Source organism: Eupeodes corollae, chromosome 1 (genome assembly GCF_945859685.1).
Source record: "Eupeodes corollae chromosome 1, idEupCoro1.1, whole genome shotgun sequence".
Lineage (NCBI taxonomy): Eukaryota > Metazoa > Arthropoda > Insecta > Diptera > Syrphidae > Eupeodes > Eupeodes corollae.
The window spans coordinates 3,887,626-3,909,106 of NC_079147.1; the positions used below are offsets into that span (position 1 = coordinate 3,887,626).

The following is a 21,481-nucleotide window of genomic DNA, read 5'->3' on the forward strand; positions in this document are numbered from 1 at the left end:
GATGTTCGATATGGTGAGATGATAACGAACTTTTTATAGCCCGAATTGGAAGATATAAATGCTATGTGATTTCAACAGAAGTGTGCAACTTGCCATACAGCTAACGAAACAATGGCTATTTTGTGCTTAAAATTCAATGTTATCAAAAGTGGTTGCGATGTCATTTGAGAGCCAAGATTATATTATTTGACACCTATGGAAATTTTTCTTTGGTGTTATTTGAAAAAAGGTGTACTTCGATAACCTAACGACAATTCAAGAGCTCAAGGATAAGATGATTCGGGATAAAAACGGCATAAAACCTCAATTATGCGTCAGCGTCATCGAACATTTAGACCATCGGATAAAGGTGTGCAGACGTGGTCGCGGTGGGTGCCGTGAAAGAAAGCCAAGTGAAATAATGCCGAGTTTCAAGAAATGGTCTTATTTCACCTTTGTAAAGCGTAATAAAGCTGTTTCAACAGTTGGTATTATTGCAAAGTGAAATAATGCCAAATTGGATTTATTAACTTCCCATAGGAAGTTATTGTAATGGGTCCGATTTGTCAAATTGAAAATTTTGACATTTCTCGACATTTCAAGGTCCCTAGAGTCGAAATAAAAGATTTTTAGAAAGATGTCTGTGGGTGCATGTGTACGTACGTTCAAGATATTTTTTTCGTTGTCCATAGCTCAAGAACCAGTAGAGATATCCCCTTCAAATAAATTTTGTTATGCAGATTAAAAGGCAGGAAGATGCAGAAAGGTCTCTCAAGAAAATTGGGTTTTTTTTTACCATAGCAGTTTAAATAAAGATAAACATTTTGGTTAACCCTAAATATCTTACGAACCAATGACGCTAAAGACTTGAATTAAATTTTATACTATTTTTGGGAAAAGATACAACTAACGGTGTTTTTTTTTATAAATCGAAAGAAATGAACAAAAATTTCATCTCGAATTTTACAAATAAAAAATGATTTTATCTTCAAAACAATTTTGTGCAGCAAAAAAGGTTTTTAACATCTGGTAAAAGTTTAAAAAAAAAACAAATTTAGGGTATTATTACAAAAAAATTAAAACCTACAAAAAACATTCCTCAAAGTTGGTAAAAATTGAATTTCGGCTCAAATATCTTTTCAAAAACTTGAGATTATGGCTTTTAACTAATTTAATTTATAAGAAATATTGTTTTCACCATTCGGAAAAATTTTGAGAAAAATCTAATTAACAGTGTTTTTACAAAAAAACTAGAAACCTTAAAAAATTCCTAAAAAAATTCTAATTTACAGTTTTTTTACAAAAAAACAAAAATTTGGTAAAAATTCGACTCAAATAGCTTTTTAAAATTTAAAAATATTATCTTCAAACTTTTTTTTTTATTTCACAGAAAATATTGTTCTCGATATTCATTAGTTTTTTTTTAAATCCTACAGTCCATTTTTTCATAAAAAAATAAAATTTACAAAAAAAATACGCAAATTTTGTATAAAAATCATGTTCGGTTCTTGATATTATCGAATTATTTTCATTCATCCAATTTGTAAAAATTTAACAAATGGTACTGAAATTGGTAAAAATCAGTTTTCGACTAAAAATCTCGTTTACAAAACTAGATTTTCAAACTAAACTATTTCTTTATATGAAAAATATTGTTGGTAATTTAAAAATTTGTAAGAATAATTCAACTAACAACTTTTTAAACCCAACACGAAAACCTACAAACTTTTGAGCAAGCCAAATAAACAGACTGAATGGGAAGTTATCAGTGTGGGTCTTTTTTTTCACTTTGTACTCAACCTCGCACCTACCCCAAATCCAATATTGTGCCCAAGCAGAGGTTTGCTACATAATTCACCGTTAAAAAAATTTGGTCTTATTACTCAAAACAATTTAGCATAATTTCATTTTTTCAAAGTGAAATATGGCCAACTGCTAAAAATTGCCTTTATTTTTAACAATAACAATTTTAACAAATTAACAATTTATTATCGTTTGCTGATACAATATCTTACAAGCTAGTAAAAAGCTATTATTACAAATAAGTATTTTTATAAGAAGTAGTATAAAAGATAATTCAAAGTAGTTACAATTTATTCTATAACAAAGAAAAACGAAGAAAAATAAGAAGAAAACTAATTAAATTAATTCTAATCATAATTATTGCTCAAACATTTAAAGACGATAGATGATTTCTAATTTCTATCTTTATCCTTCGCGGATCTTCAATACTCCTAATATCGCGTGGAAGACTATTCCAAAGACGAATACTATTTATACAAAATTGGCGCTCCGATGTTAACGATGAGTACCGCGGATGAATGAGTTGTCCGGATCTACTCGAAGTAGGCGTTCGTATTCTTTTGGACAAATAGCGGGGTTCATGCGTTAGTAAAATGTCAGAAAACAAAAGTAGAGGGCGAAGCTCCAGGAAACTGTTAAATGTCATGTTGAAAAGCTTAACTAAAAACGCTGAAACATGCTCATATCTTCGTAAACCATAGATATAACGAACTGCGCTGTTGAAAGCTATACATTTAATTTACGCTTGCTTTCAAAACTGCACGAACTATATATTTCACACCCATAAATAAGAATTGGTACTATTAATGTTTTCACCAGCATAATTCGAGTTTTGATAGGGGTAAAAGATTGAGAGGCTTTAAGGGAACGTAAAGCACCAAACGTTTTTCTTATGACTGAATTTATATGATTATCCCACGTCAAGCAGCGATCAAAAAGAATACCCAGATTTCTAGCTGTCTCAGAGTATATAATTGGAGTATTGTTAAGGAATACCAATGGCAAGTAGGATAAGTTTAATGGTTTCCGTGAAATAACGAGACAGTTTGATTTCAAAGGGTTTAATAAGAGGCCATGAGATTGAGACCAACGTGAAATGCTCTCCAAATCTCCGTTTATACAAGGAAGTGCGTTAATGTACAATTTTTTAAAAGTTGGTCTTATTTTACTTTACCTTATTTCACGACACCGTCTGGTGGTGGCATTTTGGCCGATTTTTTGTTCCATACATAATTGAACCATACCAATATTATGATATTAAAAGAAATGACAATAATTTGTGTTTTATTCAAAATCAACTTAAAATTCAACCACCCTTTAATAATAGCTATTTTTATTTTTATTTAAAAAAAAGTTGCAAAAGTCTAATTGTTTCGACTGGAACCCAAAACATAAAATCCCCAACAATGAGGGATTAACAAACTTTTAATTGTATCGCCATGACCGCAACACAAAACTTAGAATTTACAACTTGATGGCAATCCTGCTACACACATATCGTCCTTAAAAGCTCGATTCACTATCGATAAGAGTGTTATATTCTCTCGAAAAAACTTTCTCAGAGCGAGAACAAAAGCGAAACGGATGGAAACTTTTTTAACTCTTGAGATGTTTGCAGATACAGGTTCACGATTATAGGTCCTTTGTAATTGTCGCTCCATTGTATAGTACAGCCGTACATAGGGAGCGTGGTATCCTTGCGGGTAAAACACCAGGGCATTCAATTCGTTTCTAGACTCAGGTGTGTGACGACAACGAGAGACGCACTTATCGGAAAGTCAATGATTCTTATCAGAAAGGAAAGTTGTGTCTGCTTTCTTCTTCTTCTTCTCCTACTTATTGGTCGTCGTTGTTTTCTTCGCGGTGTTAAATTGTTATAATAATTTTTAATAATGTGTCAAAGTGGGTGCTTGCTTATTATCTAGAGTGTTTTTAAAATAATAATAATAATAAATAAATAACTGTTGTTTCATTGTTTCAAAAATAATCTATACCTATACTTACATATAGATATATTTAAATTTTAAATATCGAGTGCCGTTGGAGTGGAGTTTATCAAAGTGAAGAGGGTTTTATTTCAACACATCCGTTTTTTGAAACCGAAACCATTTCGTTGTTGTGTTATCAATATATCTAGTGATAGAAATAAAAATAATTTTCCAAATCCAACAAAAAAGATAGTGAAAGCCTTGAAGAAACGGAAATTATCTTCTCAACAGAAGAAAAAGGTATTTATGAAGCTCGTTTATGGATGGCGTGTTAAAATGTACATATATTTAGGGGTATAAAGTATAATGTTGTGTAGTATAGTTTAAGTATAAGGGCTTTACTCCACCGACCCTCACAGACCGACCGACTTTCGGCCTTGTCTCTTAATGTTTCCCTCTGAAGAGTCCCTTCAGGCCCTACTTTACAACTTCGAATAAGTTGAATATGTTTAGGAGGTTCTCGCCTGCTATCTCGTATCTTATATACAAACAAAAAATTCTTAACCAAAAGGAACACGAGAGCGAGTTTATTATCCTCTACGGCGCGGTGGTGGTAAGACAGGTAAATAACATATTTGACATTTTACCGTGTAGGTACACAGGTGAAATTATAATTTATTATACGATAATCGATATAGATAGAGCTCCTCTCATTTTCAAAGGAAGACAATATCACCCATCAATACAATGGCTAGGACAACGACTATACAAAATGACGAGCAATGAGGACGACGACGACGTCGATAACGTTGAATAAATTTGATTTGCTATCGAGGGATATGAGGCTTGGAAGTGGTAGTGGAAGTGGAAGTGGAAGGAATTCCAGGACTTTCTATTTTAGGTTCATACTTGCTTCTTCGTTCGCAGGTGCTGCCTTTGCCGCTGCCTTTGCTACTGCCACTGCCGTTGCCGTTATCACTGTTTGCTCTACAGTTTCAGGGATGATATTATATAGGTATAATAGATTTCCTTGGGATGGGATCTATACATCTAATGGAGTCCCTATATCTTTGTTCTTCTTTTTCTCTGGAAAACGAGTGCTTCTTGGGGTATTTATTTTTATTTTTATTTATATTTATTGAATTGAAATTTCCGTTGATGTTGTTTTTGTTTGAGCATAATAAAAATGTAAAACATTTTCACTTTCAAACACACATCATCACATGGGGCCAACACCTTCGTTTAAAAAACAAACGAAAAATCCCTAACACTTGTTCATTTTTTCTCTAAATTGGTAGCAAAATAAACACTTTGAAAGCCTTTAAGTGAATGTTTTTGTTGATGAAGGACTATCAGTATTTGATTTGGGAATACCTACTCTTATTTTTTGAGAAAAGAGGTGAAATTGGTAAAAGAAAATCCTTTCAGTACGCCGTCATGCATATCAATTAGTTGTGAAATGCTCTCAGCCGAAATTTCTTATTCAAAAAGTAAATAAAAAGAATTCAGTCTTACTACTTATGGGGTTTTGTGAAAAGAGATTAGTTCTGAAGATGGTGTTAAGTGTTGTTTTTTTTTTTTATTTAAAGATTGACTGGGTTGAAATTAATTCAAAAATATGTACATAATTATATATAGTTGTGTTTGGTGGTGTGTACATATTTATTTAAAACAATTTCAAATATAAAGTGGCTACATGTGTTTTGTAATCAATTTAGATCCTTAAACGTGAAGTGTGTTATGCTTAAAACAAAACGTGTTAGTCATTAGTCAACTTTTCTTTCGGGGTTTTGTAGAAATAATTTTAAAATAAATTGAAAATATTGAAAACCCCTTGACAATAAGCAAACAACTCTTAGTAGAAAACTACTTCGAGTAACCCTACTCAGGCTCTGAAAATAATTTGAAGGCTATACATTTTGTGGTTTCAAGTTTGTAGCGCTGGCATTTGACACCTGTCCAACTCAGCTGGCATTTTAAATGTCATAATATTAATGGAATGTTTGCCATTTACTTAAATGGTCCGTCAAACAACAAAACAATACGATAAAATTATTGGCGAATCAACCGTAGCGGCTTTAAGTTCATTACTCAATTACTATTGATTGTGAAGTTCATGAATATTAAGTTAAAAAATAATTGTTACATAAGGAATTTATTTCTTTGTTTTAATCAACATAAGTATGTACATGTACAAGTCCCGAGTAAGGTGACCTTGTAGTAGACATTTGCTTCTGCATGTGAAAGTATTGCTGATGATTCGAAGCAATTATGGCCCTTATTACGAGCAGTGAATCGAACGTTTTACTGAAAGCGAACTTCTTTGAAGACACTCATTCCATGAATATCATTTCAATATTCACTTCCAAAGCCAACTTTCTTAGAAAAAAAGATTCTAACCCATCGATATTCACCCATCTTAATTTTCTATATTGGATTTCTCAAACGTTGGCTCTAAGTCGAATGTTCGATTCGCTTCTCGTAATAAGGGCTTATGGCTTTATTGTGTGAAAAGTCACTCGGTACCATCATTTTAAAATTCGCCAACAAGATCTATTGATTGACGATCACCAAATTTGTAGGGCTACGTATAAAATCAAGTGTACCCAAATATTCTGTGATCTTTAGATGTACTAAAAATCAACATTCCTTAAGCTATGACAGGGAATTATAGATACATTTTACCAAAGTGCCCATTTTAATTAAATAGTTTTCCAAACATTCTAAATTTATAAATGAAATAGTATTGTATCGCATTAGGTTTTATTTTTCTTTTATTATTAGCGTTTTTTTATCTTTTCTTACAAAATGGCAATTGCAAAATTTGCATAGATATGGTTTCGATACGTTACTGATGTCAATAATATGCTTAAAAAAAATTGAAAGAACGTGATCAAATATAATTGGAAGGAAAAGCTAATGGTAAGAATCTCCATCAATGATTACACAGTAAATACGCTTAAAATAAGGTGGGAACTAGAGTGGAGATGGTAGTTTTTTAAACCATTTGCAAGACACATTTATTTAAAAGTGTGTGTAACGAATTAAATAAATTAAATAAATAGAAATAAATGCTAACAATTGTATAGTTGAATCAGTCTTTTCATTTTGATAGAAGTAAATAAATAAATAAAAAATAAATAAATATATAAATAAAAGAATAAATAAATAAATTATTTTATATATAAATAACTAAAAAATAATTATGTAAGTAAACAAATAAATTATTTAATAAATAAAAAAGATGCAGAGATGCGACCCACACTGATAACTTCCCAACCCGTCTGTCGATTTGTCTTGCTTAGCAGTTTGTAGGTTTTTATGTTGGGTTAACAAAGTTGTCAACCGAATTATTGTTACAAATTTTAAAATCACCAATAATATTTTTCATATAAGGAAATAGTTAAGTTTAAAATCTAGTTTTGTTAAATAGATGTTTATTCGAAATTTTTTTTACCAATTTTAGTAGCATTTTTAAATTTTTTTACAAATTGGATGAATGAAATTAATTTGAGAGACATCAAGAACCGAACATCAATTTTTACCAAATTTGCGTACAATTTTTTGTAGATTTTATTTTTTGTATGAAAAAAGGACTGTTATATTTTTATAAAAAAAATACTAAAACAATTTTGTGTAAAATAAAATAAGTTGGTAGACAAAATTTCAAATTTTTACAATTTTTTTTTTAGTTTGATTGATTGATCACACCCATTACAATAATTTCCTATGGGAAGTTAATAAATAAATGAATAAATAAATTAATTAATAAATAAATGATAACAAGATCTTAAATACATAAATACAAAGTATATATATAAATGAAGAAACAAATTAATGTATAAATGAATACGTAAACAACTAAACTAACAAATGAACAATTATGTATTATAATATCAATTGATGGACTAATAAATAAATTAATAAATAATTAAAGTAACTTAAACTAATTTATTATATAAATATAGAACGATATTCTTTTTCAACTTTACGAGTTATTGTTATCGGTATAATTTGTTGGATTGAAAATTTTGACACGTCTCCTGAATCTAAATCAAAGGTTTTTAGAAACATGTCCGTGTGTGAGACACCGATTCATTCAGGTTGTCCGTTCTTTCGTGATACCTTTTTTTATCGGCCATATCCCAAGAACGGGCAGAGATATCGACTTAAAGTAAATTGTGAATACAGTGATAGGTTAGGTTCGTGATACTAAATTTTTAAAACAAAAGTTGTCAACTTTTAGTGAATATTTAAGAAAATTTTTTAAAAGAATCTAGTTTATAAAACTTTTAGAAATATCGAGATGAATGGGAATTTATTAGTGTTAATTACATTCCAGCACCTCTTTTAGGTTTACTTTTGAAGCCGAAACATGAATTACCCAATATTTTAAATATTTGTTTAAGCAAGGGATTCAATTTAAAAGTTTGCTTCCGTATACAGGATATATGGTTTAAATTAAAAATTTAATAGAAATTTACAAACAATTGTTCCCAAAAATCTCTTTTATTTATAAGACTTTTTTACAAAAAAACCTTCAAGTTATTAGGACATGATTTATAACTTAAAAACTTGCAGCCAAATTCTTGTAATCTCGGGGGTAATACTTTTAAATCATTTTACAGAAAGCCTTTCATTTACTTACTTACTGACTTACTTAAAGTGGCGCTACAGTCCTGTATGAAGTAGTGCCTCACCCATCAAACTTTCATTTATCTAGCTCGGTCCCTAGTTAGATGTGTCTCCAGTTGTGTACTCTAAATTGTGTGTGATAATTTTCCTTCTACTGCGATTTCCTGTAAGAGTGGATTTAAAGACTTTACGGGTCAGAACATTGGTTTTCATCAGCTCTTCGTGAACCAGCCATCTCAGTCGTTATACTTTTAACCTTCTGGCTAAGTCTACGTCGCTGTATAGCTCTTCGTTCCATCTTCTCCTCCACTCACCATACGGGAAGAACTTTTTTCTCCAAACGATCCAAGGTGCTTTCATCCGCTTTTATCCATTAATCCATTGTTCTGCACCGTATAGCCAGACAGGGATGATAAGGGTCTTATATAGCGACACTTTGGGCGCTAGAGATAGTTGCTTTCTTAGCCCAAAAAAAAGCATTTAGCCAATTAGACAAAGTCCTTAACCAATTTAAAGTTACAACTGTTGATAGTGACGTTTTGATCGAGACAGCGGTGTTGAAGGTTTATGACAACATGTACTTCAATAACCTTTTAAGCCATTTTTGGGCCTCTGTCTCAATGCTCACAAAACCCTTATTGACATCATTCTAAGCTTTTCCGATTATATCAAAGTCACCAACAAATGCTAGTTATTAGACAGCATTTTGAAAGATAGTCCCTCCTCTAGTGTTCACGCGACGTGGGAGCCCTGCAATATTTTTTCTGAAATTTAGCTCACTGACAATAAACATTTAATTTACCAGTATCAGGTTTAGTAAGGAATGGAGTTTACCATTCTTGCTCCCCCGATTTGACTAAAAAAAAAATTTAATTTTAACTATAACACAAAACAAGAAATTCCTCATCCATGTATGGTGTAATTTAAGGTTTTTACTAAATATTTTCCAAAGTTTTTTAAAATGTCTTCCCAATTATATTACTTACAATTTAGTTTAAAAAAAAAAACATAGTTTTGAAGGACCCTTCTTTCCACAGTAGCCTTCTGATAAAAGCATTCTTGGACTTCTAATTCTCAAGTTTTGGGAAGCTTGTTCTGCAGCTTCCCTCCTCAGAGCGAATGCCAATGCTGGATATGCCAGGTGAACCAATCACTGGATATCTGCCTGAAGCTGCTGCGGAGTTTCACCTCTTTTCTGTGTCCTATTGGTAAGCTGAACTCGTGAGAACTGTGTGGTCACCACTCTTCTCTGCTGGGATGGTTTGTAGCAGTTCAGCAGCAGATCCTATTCGTAAGAGCAATGTATTTTTCGTAATCGTCCCAGCTGTTTGTTAACGCTGCTGCTTCAAACTGTTTTGGGTAGGTTTACCACGGAATCTGAACATCAAAGCTAGGAGGATTCATTTCTCTCTTTCCTGAGCACTTACCAGAAGGTTCTCGAGCTTTCATCTTTTGCATTTTTTCTAGTTCATTTGCTATGGTTTCGTGCATTTTGTTTTTCGATGAGCTCGTCGAGAGTATTGATTTTCCCTTCGAAGACCGCAAACTTGCCTTCTAAAAGGTTTTTCTGTTTTTTGTTGAACCGCTTTAGAACATTCTTTTCATTCTCTTCAAATTTGGCTAAAAGAAGTTACTTCATGTTAGATAAGGCAACATTTGCTTTTACCTCTTCCAATTTTGCTCCTAATTCGAAAGCAAACGTTTTGCTCCATTCCTGCTGCCGTTTTACGAGTTCGTTTTGTACTCATTTCCCACTTAAGCCACGTTTGCTTAGTTCGGCCTTTAGCTCAGGGACAGTTAAGCCTTTTTAAACTTTACTCATTTTTTTTAATTTTAAACTTCACTTCTTCACACAAAATAGTTCAATCACTGCTCAATATTTTTATTCTCAATAAGTTTTAATCCCACTTCTGACACCAATGTAATATTCGGCTAGGTCCGATAATTAAAACTTATTCACACTTTGGAAATAAAACACAAATTCACTTTATTCAAGTTACTCACAAACTTATTTATTCAAAACTTTTAATTATTACTTTTCAAACACAGTCACAATCAATAATGAACCGCTTCGCTTCCGAGGGCCTATTTATATCTCTAAAATCGGTTCGAGAAACAAATAGGTTCTTGTAGGCTCTGAATGTTCTCGATGCTTACCGAAGCGAGTTCTCCTCTTAACCACTCCATTCGTATATTTAAAACTAAATTTGAAATAATTAAATACAAATTTATTGTATTTCATTTAATTTTAAAGTTTATTAATGTGTGTATCTGATGTGATGAAATAAAACGAATGATGACAATCATTTGCTCAAAACTTTATTTTTTCATAACTATTTAGATGGTCTTTCTTGGAATGAGAGAAAACGTTTTTGCATACAAAACAAGTATTTAAAAAGCTTCGCATTTAACCTGCATTAACTGTTTTAACCGAAAATAGATTTCGCTAAAACAAGGAACGCTATACTCGTAAAAGATTGTAGCCCATTATCATTAATTATCTTCTTTATCATTAATTTTAACCTCAACAAACCTTTTGAGAATTTTCTCACAACCTTGTTATATACTTCATTTGACCACCCTTTTTTTGCTTATGGGATTGTTAGTTTGTCATGCATATATACCAGGTTTTGAAAGTGGCTGATTGTGCCATTTTGCATCCCTTTTACCTCAGCAAAAGATTGCTTACTATTGGTATGGTTTGTAATTATAAATTCAAATCCAATTGTGGGGTTATGCAAAAGCGCATTCAAGTCGCAGGAAACTGCTAAAAAGTTTCGTGATAGTTGATATTTATGTTTATTAGGTCGTTCTTAAAGTACGGGTTTATCCATTTTGCGGTTTCAAAAGTAAACGTAATTAAAACACATATAAAATATTTTTGTTCATGAAATTTCTTTTTATTTTAAAAATGAAACGTTGACATAATGTGTGAAACACTACATTTTTTAAATGATCACCACGTGAATTTTGCAAGCATCGATTCTTTTGATCTAATTTTTGACCTTTTTTGACACATGCTCAAATAGTGCTCAAGAGTTAAAGGTTTATCTGCATAAACACGGTCTTTCGCATAATATTGGTGGCCAGTTGGTATCGCCTCGACGATCAATAATGCGGCCAGAAAATGTCTCGGGCAATAAAGCCATATTCGCTTTAGTTGTGTGGCATGTCTTGTTAAACGAACATATTCTCCAAGTCATATTCTTCAATAGCCGATAAAAAAGAGTCAGTTATCATATGACCATAAAGCTCCGAATTGAGTTTGATAGTTTTTCCATCGTCGTTTTTAGAGAAGTAAGGTCTGATCACAACTCTGGACCAAAGAGAGCACCAAGCAATGACTTTTTGCGGTTATAATGGCTTCAGGCTTACTTAAGGAGAACACCAAATATTACAATTTTGTTTATGAACATACCCACGGAATGAGAAATGTGTTCTGTCACTGAAGAAAATCGTGTTTGAAAAATCGCTCCGTTTTTCTAGCACCCATTCGACGTATTTACGACGCCGTTGTAAATGGTCAGCAGGCTTTAGTTGTTGTGTGAGCTGGACTTTATATTGATGTAGGTGTTGGTCCAAATGCAAAACACGCCATAATGTGTAATAAGACAGTCCTAATTCTTGAGAAAGACGAGAAATCGACACATTCGAGTCCCCGGCTAAACTTTCACTTACAGCTGCGATATTTTCAGTGGTAAGGCAAAACGATGATTCACATGCATTACATCTTCGCAACCAATCCAGGCTCTTTAAATTTCTTCAAAATTTTGCCAATTGCTTGGGTAGTTAGTTGTAAACCATAATCTCCTCTTAAAGCACGTTATATGTGGATGTGGCAGAATCACCATTTTTATAGTAGATTTTAACAGTTCTTATGCGTCGTGAGATAGTTAAGCGATACATTTTCGTAAATATCAGAATTTCAACTGAATTACACAAATTGGTTCAACAGCTTTGTTTGAAAGATATCGAATTCCTATACTTTTGAAATCCCAAAATGGATAACTTGTATCTTAATCGTAATCTTTTCAAATTACACATTTTTAACAAGTGATTACTTTGTAGTCAAAACGGTGTTACTATAGATTTATTCACTTTCTTTCCTGTTTAAAATGAATAAAGTTTAAAGAAAACTAAATTAAGATTTAAGAATTCCAAAAACTAAACTTGCGGTCAGCCAGGATTAGCTATTTAAATTTGTTTGTAACATTTCTGTGCAATCGTTTCGGTTTCGGAAGAAAACCTATGGCCAAAGCAATATTGTATTGATCAGTTTAATGTTTAAGATTTACCTCAAATTTGTCTTTAATTTATTTTTGCACAAAACACAATACACACCCCTTAGAGCAGTGTACAATTAGATATACCTATGTAACTCACGTTTTTGGAATGGTTTATTAAGGGAATCCTATCCGGCATGAATAAGTAATACGTCCCTAACCTACCATAATACACCACCGACAAGATCAAAATGGATGAGTTAGGACCTAGCATCCGTTGGATACAAAAAGTAACACAGCAGCAGCGGGCCGTTCCCCTTCATAAAAGTTTAATCTCGAATGTTTGTCTGTGAATCTAGGTGATTGCGTGACATTTTGATTAAAATACCTGATATCCTTGATTTCATCGTGCGTAATAAATACAGCTTTAGTGTTTTTTTAAATGTACCTATGTTGTATATATGCATACCTATTTTGATTTGGAAATGGCATTCATTTATTTAACTCAAACAACATAACAACAACGGCAACAACAACAACTAAACAAAAGTATATGCTCTGCCTACATACAACAAAATAAGCATCAGTGTCACAAAAATAGGATTGGAGGTATCTTTAAATCTTTATGCCGTCTCATTTGTTATTGCAGGTGGTAAAAAAAAGGTACATATAGATACTTTTTATGGATGAGGGTGCTGAGGACTGGGCATACAAATTATAAGTAAATCACAATTTATTATTCAAATATTCAAAAAAAACGAACATTATGCTATATATTCATGAGCTTAAATAAGATAGAATATGATTGTGGACAATTGGGTGCTTTTTAAAAAATGAAATAAAAATAAATATAAAAATTAGCAGCAAGTACATAGAAGTAATTTTTGTCAATTCAGTTTGAATAATTTGGCTTCCTTTTGTGAATTTAAAACCCGTTTTGTAAGCTTTTAGTTTATGATCATTCCATTAGAATAATATAAAAACTTGACTACACGCACACACAATTTTTGATTAACTTTATTCAAAATGATACATTTGAAACACTCGCAGTTATGGCTAAAAAATACAAACACAATGGTTTGACTATGACTACTACAAAGCTCGGAAAAAATCGTTTGCACTTCTGAAAGCACTGCGGAGAAGCTGGTATCTGGAAAATTGCGAACAAAATTAACGGAACCAACTATAAAATAGGTGCGGGTATTTCTACCGAAATCCTTGCCACTCAGTTTGAGCTTCTTTTATCCAATGATTCTAGCTTTACAACTTTCACCTTTCCTTCCTTTAATCACTGTGATGAATACATTGAAAGCGAAGGAATTGGAGCTGTGTCAAACAAACCAAAAAACAACAAGGCAGCTGGTGAAGATGGAATTCCAAACGAATTTTTCAAAAATGCAACCCATGTGCATCTAAACCATTTAAATATTTTCAATTAAATCTTTATGAATGCCGACATACCTTCAGCGTTCAAAAAATCCGTCATTTTCACATACATAAAAAATTCTCACTAAACTCTAAACAGAAGAATTTCATTCATGAATGTAATTGAAAAATATTGTGCAGTATACTTGTTGTTGAGGATCAAAAAATGGATCGAGCAGAACAATATTTCATCGGATCTACATGCTAGTTTCAGTAAAACTTTTCAACGATCCATCACATTTTTACACTATCAGCGTTTCAAGCACGTAACAAAAAGGTCTTGGCATTTTTCGTTGACTTTAAAGCTGCTTTTGACCTAATCAATAGAAATGCTCATATTTATAAGCTGACACAAAAAAACTTTGAAAAAAAACTTTTTCACTGATAGAAAAAGCTCAAGACTCATTCAGCTCAGCTATTAACTTGGTTCCAGGAATTATTTAAAGGATTCACTGACTTATGAAGAGATAGCCCTAATTTTTAAAGCAAGATGTGAAGTTCTCGACTTCAATTGAAATCCTTGTAAAAAAAATTAAAGGATATTGTCTACATTTCATTGGTATCTGTCCAATATTCAAAACTCAAAGACACTACTTTTTCGGGAAAAATGTTCTTACCCTACAAGAGACTATAAACATCCTTAAAGAGCATGATTGGAAAACATTAAGAACATATCTGAAAGATATTTAAAAGTATAGATTGTTATTAATAACAGAATTCTATTAAATTCAAAAACATATACATATGTATATATTTAAATATTCTTAATTTTTTTGTCAACCTGGCTGACGGCATAGCCACATCATTTTATTTCAAAATATTGCAAAAAATTAATGTAAATAAATAAATTACTTCGATACTTATTTACTTACTTACACTTACTACAAACACTGCTTAATTTTGGTAGTACATATTGTCTAAAGCTCTAAGTTAGATAACACTAATTTAAACCTAAGTCTTTAATTTTATTCTTGACTTATGATTTAAAAAAATTAATAATTGATAAGGTAACAAGTAACATTAAATTCGTATTCAAAAGAATTCAGGGCTGGAATCTGCTAAGGTGATAACTAATTGTCACATTGTTCGTATAGCCAAATGTTAGTATCACTGGTCTTTCTGTCTTTTAGAATTATCAAAATTGTGGTTGTCTTGTTTTTTTTTTATAAAACATCGTAAAATTTGTTGGTCATAAAAATGTTTTTTTTTTTTTTAAGGAAATATTGATGACCAAATTAGGCTGGAATATTTTTTAAGAATCTAGTAAACTTATTCATATTGAGACTAAAAAAAAAACAACTATCAATTCTAAAATCTTGGACGTGCGATGCGAACCTTCTGAGGTACAAATTTTGATCACTTTCTAATTGTAGCAAAGTTCAGGGCCCAATTGTCCAACGAAAAGAAAGCAAATATCGCCCAATGGAAGAAATTAAACGCTGCATGCTTAAGCACACGAGAGAATGTCAGGAACTACAATGTGAAATTGACCGTACGATATCATTAAAGGAGAAGTCGAGCCTACCACATGCTATTAGCCACCTAAGAAAAAGAATCCTTGGTTTGATGATAAATGCGCGGCACTTAAACTTACTTTTCTTAAGTTGGCGCTACAGCGCTTGAAGTAATAACTTTCGGAAGCTTACTCGATCTCTAACTTGGTGCCTCCAGTTTCAAATACCAAGTTGGTGTGCATCGGCCTTAACTTGAGTACTCCACCTGAGATGAGGTCTGGCTCTGTTTCTTGTTCCCTCAGGCTTGGCGTTGAATACCTTACGGGCTGGAGCTTCGATGTTCATTCGCTCGATATGCCCTAGCCATCTTGAGTGTTGAACACGCAGTTTTTTTACCATTGGAATGTCGCTGTACAGCTCGTATAGCTCATGATTATGTCTTCTCCGCCAGAGAAACAGCGATTAGCATGGGTAATTCTACGTACGTTTGATCTCCGTGCTGATGTCATTTGCAGAATTATCAGCAGTGCCAAGATAAAGAAATTCGTTTACCACCTTGAAGTTATACTTGTCAATTGTCACGTTTTGACGAAGTCTACGGTGTGAATCGACTCTATTTGACGGCAGTAAATACCACTAGTATTGGCGTTGGTGTTGCGCACCTCTCTTTCAAGAACAATATTGAAGCAGCTACATGACAACGCATCGCCTTGTGGAAGTCCTCTGGTGGTTTTGAAGGTTTCGGTCGAGTCTCTTACAATTTTGACGAAGCAACAAGAAATTCCCAACGTCACCCTGATAAGTCGTATCAGATTGGTAGGGATGCCTAAACTCAACATGGCACGGTATAGTTCGTCTCTGTCTACATTGTCATAAGCTGCTTTAAAATAGATGAAAATATTGTGTGTTTCGATGTTATGTTCTTGGTTATTTTCACGGATTTGGCGTAAAGTAAAAATTTGGTAGATGGTAGATTTTCCAGGCCACTAGTAAGGTTCAAATGGCTTCAGGCGTTCACATAATTCGCTTGACAGGATCTTTTATGGGATGTTTAAAATGTTATTGCCTCTGTAGTTGGCGCAGAGGAGGCAGTCACCTTTTTAATGGATCTTGCAGATGGTGCTTAAGTTCTACTCGCCGGTCATGCTTTCTTCCGACCAAATTTTTTTAACTAGCTAGTGCATGCTCCTTACCAGGTCTGCTCCAGGTTATTTATTGCCTGAGCACATTCGGAGTCAAATCAGGAGTTCCTTGGTGGTGGCTGTGAGAAACCTAGCATCTCTTCTGCAGCATTCCTGATGGATTGTTTGCAAAGCTGCCAGTGGGTCTCTTGACACATCTAGTCTGTTGTAGGGTTTCTCGCAAGTTCTAGATATACACGGTCGACAAAGGCATTGGCACTTAAACAGCAGGCGTAAAATGCACGAAAGAAAATGCTGCAACGGAAAACAAGAGCAGCTAGAGAGAAGAACCGGTAAAACAGAAAACACCGTGCGTAGCACGAAAAGACCAACTTTTAGCTCAGATATCTCGAGGACCCCAGTACATACACCAGCACACCCAGCCGGTTCTATAAATCTCAGGTACTTCGAAACAGAGAAGGAAACCTATTCACCGAAGCACAGATCTAAGAAGTTTTTAAGTGGCAACTTCAGTAGCTGCTGAATGGCCATCATGTAGACGAAAGAAACCCAGACTCAGCGCCTAATATTGAAAAAATTAAGAAAACCTTAATAACAAGAAATCTGCTGGATAGGATGGCTTACATGCGAATATAGAAAATATAGAAAATATTGTCCTGTAAAAATTAAATGGGCCTGCCTTATGTTGCCTACAAGATCATATCCAACTTTCTATGTAAGCGTCTTAAAACTTAATATTACGGACATGCTGTACCAGTGGATTCAAGCCAGTCCGATCAATGATAGACCAAATATTCACATCAAGACAAACCCTGGAAAAGAGCACCGAATTTTAAGTCGAGGTACACCATCTTTTCAAATTGTCAAGAGCTTCTATTGTCGATGGCTGAATTTAAATTCTACCATATTTGTCTAAAGTCTCTGAGAGAATTGTGAAGATACAAGTCAACTCTTATCTCATAGTAAACTCTTTGGTCACTCCAAAACAATTCGGCTTTCAGAAAAAGTACAGCACTCCTTTGCGTGACTGACTTTCTTAGTCTTGCTTGATTTTTCTAAGTTTTTTGACACTGTCAAACATGCCATTTTGTGTAAAATACCTTTGCAGCAGTAGTGATGTCTAAAAAGATTCTTGATCTCTCTTACTTTTCCTCGATTTTCCTATGTTATAATATCTCCATTGAATATGTAGAAACTGCTGAAAATTTTAACGTAAACTTTAACCGCTCTCTAACATAGGACATCCATATCAATGGAAATATAGGCAAAGTTTAAGGAGCGCTACGTTCTTCATGGGTAACCCAGTATTTAACACCAGTAAGCACACGCATGTTGCTTGTCAAGGCTTGTAAATACCAATCTTAATACAAGGTTTTTCAATAAGGGCAGGTATATGTTGTGTGAAGATGTCGTGGTGTTTGCTGTGTAGCACGTAGCGCCGCCGCCGTGTTGCTGGAACCACAAGTCGTTTATGTCCACATGGTTCAATTTGCGCCATAAGAAAGTAGTTTTCATCGTTATGTAGCACTCGCTGTTGACGGTGACCGCCTCACTAACGTCGTTTTCAAAAAAGTACGGAATATTTACGCCGCCGACTCAAAGTCCATACAAAACGGTAACTTTTTGATAATGGACTATCACCTGTAAACCTCGCGCGGGTTGGTGTCGTCCCATATACGGAAATTTTGCTTGTTAACACACCCATTCAATTTTGATCCTCTTCCAAACGATTCGAAGTCCAGTCACCGAACAAACTGCGATGTCTGGGTTTTTTGTATCTTGTAGGGGTGTAGGCCCAAGTCCCGACGAAAAGTTCGCCGAGTTGAAGTCTTAGTAAAGCCGAGTTCTTGTGCACGGCGAGGAATAGACTATCTCGGGTTCTGCTTTACACTTTCACGGACCGCTGCTATTTTTTCGGCCGATTTTTCGGTTCTAGAACGTACGGGTGTTAGCTAATTGTTTACTGAACCGGTCGTCTCAAATTTGATCACCATTAAACGTCTACCATGAAATGGGCTCAATGCGCGCAACGTTTGCGTTAACGAGCACTCATTTTGATAATGAAGTTTTATCATTTGAACGTACTTTTCAATTGTGTAACTTGCCATGAAAAAGGGACTGAATAATAAACAAAAGATTTGACAAATCTTACTAAAACAAAATGGCCACCACAGATCGCCAAAATCTACCCTCGCCAATTTAAACATTATATATTTGGTTGTGAATTATATTGCAAATGTAGCTAGGATATTCGTAATCACAAATTATAAGTAAAAATAAATTAATTTCACTTTAGGGCAGGTTTCGATTTTATACTGATTTATTCATTGAAGTTTTTGAAAGTTATTGTAAGTATAAAAAGATTTTTCTTAAGTTTTAAAGAAATAGACGTTGTTAGTTTATATATTGACTTATCATTCCATTTTACAGGCTGCGGCAGCGGTCAAATTGTTAATTAATTAGAGAGGTATAAATATAATTTTGATACTGAATTATATCCCACCCTATCGGGCAAGACAACCTATGTACGTCACTGCTTGGTTACATGGTTAGAGTGAGTTAAGGTTCAGATTACATGATTTTGCACGTAAAAATTCTTTTTCCAAGAGCCTTTCGAAAGAACATTTGCCTTCATATTCATTTTCCGCAACTATAACAACACAAATTCACTGGAGTGTTTGGTTTCATGGATTTTTTTCGTATAAAACCACAGTTTAAAATTCATTATGTAAGTTTTGAAAATGTTCAACAATACATACTCGTTATTACATATACAATATACATACATATGAATGTATGTAGGAGTAGTTCATAAATGTAAACATTTCAAGGAACAGATTTTTTAATAGTACTTTGTTAATTTTGGATTCAAACAGACTCATAATAATGTGTTATGTAATTTAACATATTAAATTATGTTCTTGTATCTCATACACATGATGTATTTTAATTTAAACCTTCTAAAATTAAAATATATATTTTATGGATATGAACATATGTATGTCTTTAAATAACGTGTATATGCAACATTCATGATTACATACGTTCCCTCTTAAAGATTATAGATTTCCTTCAAATAAATTACAATCCACGCACTTCACCCACAAATTCCAGATATTACATAAGAATCAAGAGAGGTAAAGAAGATTGTAACTCCTACCGTCTCAAAGAATTTTCAATTAGAAAAGAGATTACTTTGATGTCGAATTGAAAACTTGCAGTTTAAACTTTTGACAAGGATGTCAAAGATGCTTGATGAAATTATAGGTAAGTAATGAAAGTGTGGTGCAGTATTTTTATACTTGCTACACATACTTACATAAGTATATAATATCCTTTTTAGATTTTCATTTCTGCAGAACAAATACAGAGTAGGTGCCTAAGTAAAATGAACTTAATGAATTTTTTTTTACTTCGAAATGGTTTTATAAATATAACCTTACAGTATCTGTATGAAGTCTAAAAAAAAATACAAGGAACTTGCTTTATAGGTAGGCGAAAGGTTAAAGCGAAATACAAAGGACACCCGGGAAACATAAAGAAAGCAAAAAGGAAAATATTTCAAACATAAAATAAAACTTGTGCGGTGGATATTCGGAACACTTAATGAAGAATTTTATAGGTAATTTTAAAAATCTTAATTTAAGCTATAAAGTTATCCCTTGCGTTGGAGTTTGAAATCAATAGAACCCTTTGTGGAGAAAGTTTTCCTTTCAAATACATCAATAAATAGAACAGGGGTAAAGTTTTGTTGTAATAAATTTAAATTGATGTAACACACCGGACTAGCTTCGAAAAAATTAATTTCTGGAAAGAATGGACAACTGACAGGTTGATGGGAAATAACATTTCCGGGATTTAATGTGATTATGGTTTAAGAAAACAGAATTTAATAAAAAAAATAACCAACCACAGTAGCTTTGCATGGGTAACCAAATCAACGTTTCAATTTCCATAAAGCCAATGACAACAATGCTGTCAGAAGCTCCAGATAATTTTTTTAACTAAATTATATTTTTTTGTTTAGTTTTAAGAATGGATAGGGTTAACGCAGGGGTCCTGGAAAAGCTTTGTTACAATGATATTAACTATCTATAAAGAATTAATTTTGATTTTTATTGTAGCTTAAAATATTACATTATTTTTGTATCTTAAATATATAATGCACAATTTACAGAGATTTGTATATTATCTACCTTACTATTGCCGAGTTTAAATGAGTTTTTAACAAAAAATTCAAAGGAAAAGTATTGGTTGAAGGAAAAGCTACTTAAAAACCTTCATTAAAGAGCATAACAAAAGAGTAAAAATAAATACATACATTAATAAATATAAAACACAGAGAAGGGGTGGAGTGCAGTCAAAAGCTAACAGTGCGAAATTTCAATTATAACTTTTACAAAACTGTATCAGTACACAAATTAAAGATAAATAACAAATAAAGTGGCAATAAGCACAAATCAATCGCATTTAGAAATGTATACATATTTAATAATAAATAAATAAATACATGTAACTAACTAAATAAATAACTTAATGAAGAAATAAATTAAAAATAAATAAAAAAATAATAAAATAAATAAGTGAGTAAATAAATGAATATATATGAAAAGAATCAAATAAAATAAATACAAAACTAATAAATACATTAAAAAATAAATAAATAAGTTAACAAGTAAATACAAAATTAACAAAAAAATAAATAAATCAACAAAAATAAATAAATTAATAAATTAACAACAGCAAAGAAAATATAAATAGATAACAAAAATCTGTCTTTTGAATATTATAACTTTGAAGCTAAATTTGAAATTAAAGCATTGTCAGATATTTCGCAGGAAACTTTATATCGTTCTTTTAATTTTATAAATCTATTAGAAATATTCAACATT

At 32.6% G+C, this 21,481-nt stretch overlaps 1 protein-coding gene across 1 annotated transcript in view; it reads left to right on the plus strand.

Moving 5' to 3' along the window:
• The first annotated feature begins 3,342 nt into the window (after positions 1-3,342).
• Positions 3,343-21,481, plus strand: part of LOC129953672 (octopamine receptor beta-1R-like) — a 141,247-nt gene continuing 123,108 nt past the window's right edge. The window contains exon 1 of the mRNA XM_056067001.1: positions 3,343-4,010. The gene's annotated coding sequence lies outside the window, so the exon portion shown is untranslated. The remainder of the gene's footprint in view (positions 4,011-21,481) is intronic.